Below are 6,922 nucleotides of genomic sequence, written 5' to 3' on the forward strand. Positions count from 1 at the left end.
CAACTATATGGGTTGAAGTTCCACGATTGGCGCAAGATGCTCCAAGTAAGTGTTTTCCAAGTCTTGTACGTTGAAATTAAATTTTGTAATGCATCAAACCATATATACATGTGCTCTTATGTGCGCAGTTCATACTACCTACTAGCATCAACCCTTGTGCAAACAAGAGTTTGAAAAAATGTATTTATAAGATGGGCAAGCTTGTGAGGTATGTAAAACCCATGTTAGATCACCCTTCATTATACCTTGCACTTTGATTTGATAGTTTTTCAAAATGAATGTGCATGAGGCCAGGTATAACATACTATTCATTTGTTTTTCAGATATGTTAGTTCCAAAGCAATTGATCCAACCACGTTGGATGATGCACGTGTTATGACAGTAGAGGTGGTTTTTTTGGTAGAGGAAACTTTTCCGCAAACCATTGTCACAAGCCAACTACATCTCATTGTGCATTTGGTGGATGAAATTGCTTTATGTGACACTGTGCATGCACGTTGGATGTTCTTCCTAGAGTGCTTCATGAAGACCTTAAAAGACTGTGAGGCAAAGCGCAAGGCCCGAAGGAAGCATGGTCGAGGGTTGGTTGATACAAGAGTCTCTTGTATATATTTCAGAATTTCTTAGTCAAGTGGACAGCTCTTTGCCGCGACTATGGAGCACTGAAGAGAACTTGAGGATGACCTCTATTGTGCCTCAAGGAAAAGGACAAAGTAAAGTAATTGACAGAGCATTGATTGATGATCTCAATTTCACTTGCATTCTTAATAGTGATGTGATGATGAAGACCTTAAAAGACTGTGAGGCAAAGTGCAAGGCCCGAAGGAAGCATGGTCGAGGGTTGGTTGATACAAGAGTCTCTTGTATATATTTCAAAATTTCTTAGTCAAGTGGATAGCTCTTTGCCGCGACTATGGAGCAATGAAGAGGACTTGAGGATGACCTCTATTGTGCCTCAAGGAAAAGGACAAAGTAAAGTAATTGACAGAGCATTGATTGATGATCTCAATTTCACTTGCATTCTTAATAGTGATGTGATGAGCAGATGGGTTACAGGATATGAGGATGCAAAGACAAGAAGGCAAGCAGAAAGAGCTCTCTTTCGGAGGCAACATAGCTCTTGTAAGGCATACCCTAAGCATCTAGCAACACTTCCGAATGATATCCATGTTGATTGGTTGCATGAGGAAATGGAGAGAGTAGAGAGAGACGAGGGGCTGCATATCACGACGGAAGAATGGGAGTATGCACGAGGATGTATGTTAAAGGTACATAGAACTAATGTTTTGCATTAGTTGTAAGTGATTTGCTTTTAATATTTATTCACATTGCTTACACAAATATTGCTTCTATTTTGGTCTAGTGCACTATGTTCAATGCTATATGGTGTGAAGGAAAGCATTTTTGAACACAAAGAATTGATGATAAGAGGAATACACAAGATTGCGATGTCATTAGTAGCTTTGAGGGAGCCAATGGAAAAATGAATGATTATTGTGGCACAATCCAAGACATATTTAGGCTTGACTTTCGTCGCTGCTTTGTGTATGTTTTGGATGTCAAATGGCAAATGAATATGGTGGAAAAAGGGCCTAATGCAACGATAAAGCGCCATGCAAGTGGCTATGTAACTATTGACTCTATAAAGTTTTGGCTAACAAAAAAAGATAGGCTCGTATTGCCACAACAATGTGAGCAGGTATGCGTTTTTTTTACTAATGTATATATCTAAGCTCATGTGTAACACCCCTTGACTTTTGATATGCTAATTAATTGGAGTATGTGTATTTGAGTAGGTTATCTATCTGCCAATGGTGCATGACACTAAATGGTGGTACGTCATCCCTGTTGCACCACGTTCCAAAGTGATGTACAATACTTTCAATGGTGGACAGAATATCGATAGTGGAATAAATTTAATCATAGCCTTACAAATTGATCAAATGGATATTGATGTTGATCGTTTGGCAAGGATGGATCTTATTGAAGATGAGATCGAATCCTAAGCAATCCATCATTGTATCGTTCTAAATTGACAATTCTATTGTATATGTTGTCTTTTAATTTATCATCTCATGATTTATTTTTGAATATATATTGTTGTAAATGCATGTAGTGGGATTGTGCATTGATATATATTGTAATGTACTATGAGATGGTTTAAAGAAGATGGTTTTTATTTTTTTAAAGGTATGGAGTTTTTCTTAAATAATATTTTCTCTCTACTATGGAGTTTTTCTCTGCTATCGCGTGTAATAAAGCGTGTATATCTGCGTCTAAAACACAGCGTTTACGTGTATATACATGCTCTGTTACACGAGTTTATGAACTCAGTATACACGCGAATTTAAATGCCCATATACACACGCACGATTTTACTCATATACACACGCGACCATACACGCGCCCGTAACTTATCGCATGTATCGAACGCGTGTATGGAAGCATTGTCTTGTAGTGCCTCTTCAAATATTAGTTTTCCACGTGGATTTATTTGGATCACACACAACCACAAAGATGACTTGCTCACAGTGCTCTAGTAGCACAAATGTGTCCCTTTGATCTTTGTGCGGTCTACTTGAAGAAATCCACACTTGTCTTTGCGTACAGTTACTTGCACCCCTTAAGTTACTTTGTGTACAGTTACTTTGCGTACAGTTACTTGCACCCCTTAAATTACCAACTTGAACCATTTCACATAAAAAATGAACATATCAAACTTTCTGAATCCAACCTTGATAATATCTTAGATTGTTCCACAATAATCTAGCATGCCTACTTCAGTATTGCCATCACTTGCACTTGAACGACTTTCTTGCATGAAATTAGCCTTCACACCACAATCAAATGTTGTTCTCTTTTTATCTATTCCTTCTACTCGAAAGTGGCATCCGTGTGACCAAATTGCCCCAAACTTATGATACTGCAAGCACAATAAATAAGTACTTTTATTGTATAAATTCACGAAAGCACAACATAAAAGACAATGAGTAGATATCTCTAACTCACAACATACATGGAAATTACAACAATATGCAAGCTCCTCCTCCTCATCACTTATTGATTCACCATTGCATTTAGCTTGTAGTATGGTTTGCTCGAGCCATTTATTAGAAGGAAAGTCTGGAAGAAGTGTAAGTTCTATTGGGTACAGTAGTGTGCGGGTTGTTTGACTCCTTCTAAATTTCAAACGAGCTTGGTCCCTTTCAGCCTTCACCAAGTTATATCTCTCGATCCATTTCCCCATAGCATGTGAGTTTAAGATGGCAAATTTATTGATCTTCTGATGCAATGCTACATCCATTATTCTCACAAGGCCTTTCCCTTGTGGCTATTCCCCAACTAGTCGATCTTCTTCTTCTTGTGTCCATAATCTTGGCATATCGGGATCAGACGTATTGAGAAATTCAGTTATATATACAAGTGATTCTTGAACAAACTATCCCGCTGCCATACTACCTTCAAGACGAGCTCTTTGACAAACAAATCCTTTAAGTGTCTTCATAAATCTCTCCAAGAAAAACATCCATCGGCTATGGACAACCCCAGCCACAACAACTTCATCAACCATATGAACTAACAAGTGCAATTGGAATGGTTAAAATACTTGTTGGAAAGTATTTCTCAGCCATTGTAACAGCCTCGATGGAGTTTAACCATGCTGCTTCCAATGTGTCTATGCTAATCTCTTTCCTTGATATCCAATGCACCACTGCACCAATTTTGTAAATTGTTGCTCTAATGTCATCGTTGAGGCAATTCTTGTGATGGCTATAGGAAGCACGAATTGCAAGAATTTGTGCCAATCATGACTCTTCAAGCCACTAAGCTCATCGTCCTTTGTAAATGCTCCCTTCAAGCAATGCATGCATCCTGTAGGGGTACGAAACTCACTAATACACTTCTTTACATGCCGTTGCTCTTCCTTTGTTATGACCCAAGGTGCTTTTGGTAGCTTCACCTTTTTATCTGCTCTATTTTGGGCCCATAAGTGGTGCATGCGTTGAATCTCTTGTAAATCATCTCGTTGTGCCTTGCTCTCCTTTGCTCCTGTGATGGTTTTCCAAAGCACCTCGGCTATATTCTTGAAAATGTGCATTGGGTCAAGAAGATGGTTCACTAGAAGGTCATTCCAATATGGAAGTTGATGGAAAATGGATAGATGCTTCATTGGAGGTGTACAAGTTGGCTCTAGCTCCCATAAGGTCCTCCAATCACTGCTCTTCCATATGCAAGGAGACCTCCCTAGAAATCCCTCACGCAAAGGATGGTCCACTGGGAGATACTTCTTGTGGCCCTCGTATACTATCTTCTTTATAGACTTTGAGTATCGAGCCTCAAGTTACGGCCCACATAATGGACATCCATTATACCTTGACACTGAAAGCCCTGTAGAACATCAAAAAGATTGTAAAACAGGTAAGTTTGGATGACAATCATGACTTAACATAATATGTTAACAAGCTACAGTATTACCTGAGCACTCTCCATAGCCAGACCAATCATGCATAGTCAACATAAGTATTCCTCTCAATGTTAGCGCACGTTGTCCAAACCTCTTGGAAATATCATGAACTTCAATGCCCTCCCATAGAGCATGAAGCTCCTCAACTAAAGGGGCTAAATACACATCCATGTTCTTCACCTTGTACTTTCTAGGAACTATCAAAGACAATAAAAGATGTCCTTTTTTTATCGCTAGCCATGGTGGAAGATTATAGTTAACTAGACAAACAGGTCATGTACTCCATGATGAACTTCGTAGACGAAATGGATTCACTCCATTCATTGCTAGTCCAAGTCAAATATGGCGAGCCTCCTCCTAAAAGGCTACCCACTTCTCTTCAATGTGCTTCCATGCAGGGGAATCTATGGGCACACGCATAACACCATCCGTGGACCTAGTGTTACGGTGCCAAGTCATCAATCCTGCAATGGATTTGCACTTGAACATTGTTTTAATCTGATGAGGGATGATGGGAAAGTGTCGTAAAACTTTTACAAGTACCCTTTCTCCTTACACATCTTGTCTATATCTCGATGTACCACAATGCAGACATTGTACTGCATTGTTATATTCTTGTCAATAAAGAATACAATCATTTGGACAAGCATGGTGTGTGTTGTAGTCCATGCCAATCGAGTGTAACATTGCTTTTACTTGACTACGGTCCACTGGCATCTCATTATCTTTTGGCAATATTTAATGTTTCAATAAGCTATTACATAAAATAGTTAGACTAAGAAAATGCATATAAAGGTACATAACTCACTAATTGCATATGATATCATCTCTTACGCAAAAAGTTTTGATACGCTCGTATTAGACCATCCAAAAATCGATTGCAAGTTCAATATGGATAGGCAAGCGCATAAAACAGACACATGTGCTCCACGATATAGTGGAAGACGAGCAAGCTTACGTAGCTCTTTCTCTTCTTGGGAAGCGTATTCCACACGTCGTGTGTTTTCTTCTATCCCTTCATGTTCCAAACCTCGATCTTCTGTTCCATCATGTAACACATTTATCATGTCATCCATGTCATGTTCTAGTATTTGCTCTGAATCCGCCTCGAGTTCCTCGGGTTGTTGGATCACCTCGTTTGTGGCTACTCTTATTGGTCTCCATCGTTCAGGCCGGATATCCACTGGTTTGTCATTATTGAAGCGTGCATTGCCACTAATTAGATGTTCCAATCACGCCACCGAAAATATTTTCCATTTTTTTGTATGATCATTGCAAATTCGTCAAACGTCAAGCCACTTGGTATTTGCAGCGCGAGTACATAGGCAATGTGTCTTCTCCTCTAAATCAATAAAATTTGAGGGTGTGGCATCATCCATGGTTTCCATATCGATTTGCAATGGGAACGAATGCTTATTTTTGGAGGGGAATCCTCCCTTAAGTATTTGTGGAGGGTGGTATTCGGTGATAGGTAATTTGAAATGTCGAGGGCACGCAATATCTGGAAAGATTTTTAATTTGAATGAAAAGTAGCGATCGTCAAAAAGGTCGTCTTGAAAGAACGTCGAAATATCCGTCTCGAAAAGAGCGTGGGAAATTTATTTTTTCGACGCTTTTTTCCACCCTAATTTCAACGCTTTTTTCCACGGTTATTTCGATGCATATATCGACGGCACAGGTTTTTACAATAAAACAAAACCTCTCTTTTTTTTTTTGCGTTTTTGTTTGCGCGCGTATGTTTTGCTTCCTCATTAGGTATGCCTCCTTTGCCCTCACTCCCCTCTCCTCTTGGTTACATGTACATGTGTTGTAAAATGTCCGTGTGTGTAATTAGGGGTAATTTTCTTATTTTTTTGCTTTCTTCTTTGTTTTGTAGGTTCTTTCTCTCTCCTAAGCTCTTCTCCACCTCCTTACCTTCTAAGCAGGTTCGCCTCCTTCTTTGCCCTCCCTCCCCTCTCCTCTTGGTTGTGGGATGTGTGTGTGTGTGTGTTGAAGGATAATGAATGTTTTTGTTTTTTTTTTTGTTCTTTGTTTTGCAGGTTCTCTCTCTCTCCCAAGCTCTTCTCCACCTCCTTACCACTCAAGCAGGTTCACCTCCTTCTTTGCCCTCCCTCCCCTCTCCTCTTGGTTGTGAGATGTGTGTGTATCAGGGTTGAGGGATAATGAATGTTTTTGTGTTTCTTCTTCTTCTTTGTTTTGCAGGTTCTTTCTCTCTCCCAAGCTCTTCTCCACCTCCAAACCTTCCAAGCAGGTTCGCCACCTTCTTTGCCCTCCCTCCCCTCTCCTCTTGGTTGTGAGATGTGTGTGTGTGTGTGTGTGTGTGTTGAGGGATAATGAATGTTTTTTTTTGTTCTTTGTTTTGCAGGTTCTCTCTCTCTCCCAAGCTCTTCTCCACCTCCTTACCACTTGTGCGCTTTTGTCGCACGTGTCGGAGCTGGGGACTCGTATGCGAGCCAC

Source organism: Cibotium barometz, unplaced genomic scaffold (assembly GCF_041138505.1).
Source record: "Cibotium barometz isolate CiBa-2024 unplaced genomic scaffold, ASM4113850v1 ctg493, whole genome shotgun sequence".
Lineage (NCBI taxonomy): Eukaryota > Viridiplantae > Streptophyta > Polypodiopsida > Cyatheales > Cibotiaceae > Cibotium > Cibotium barometz.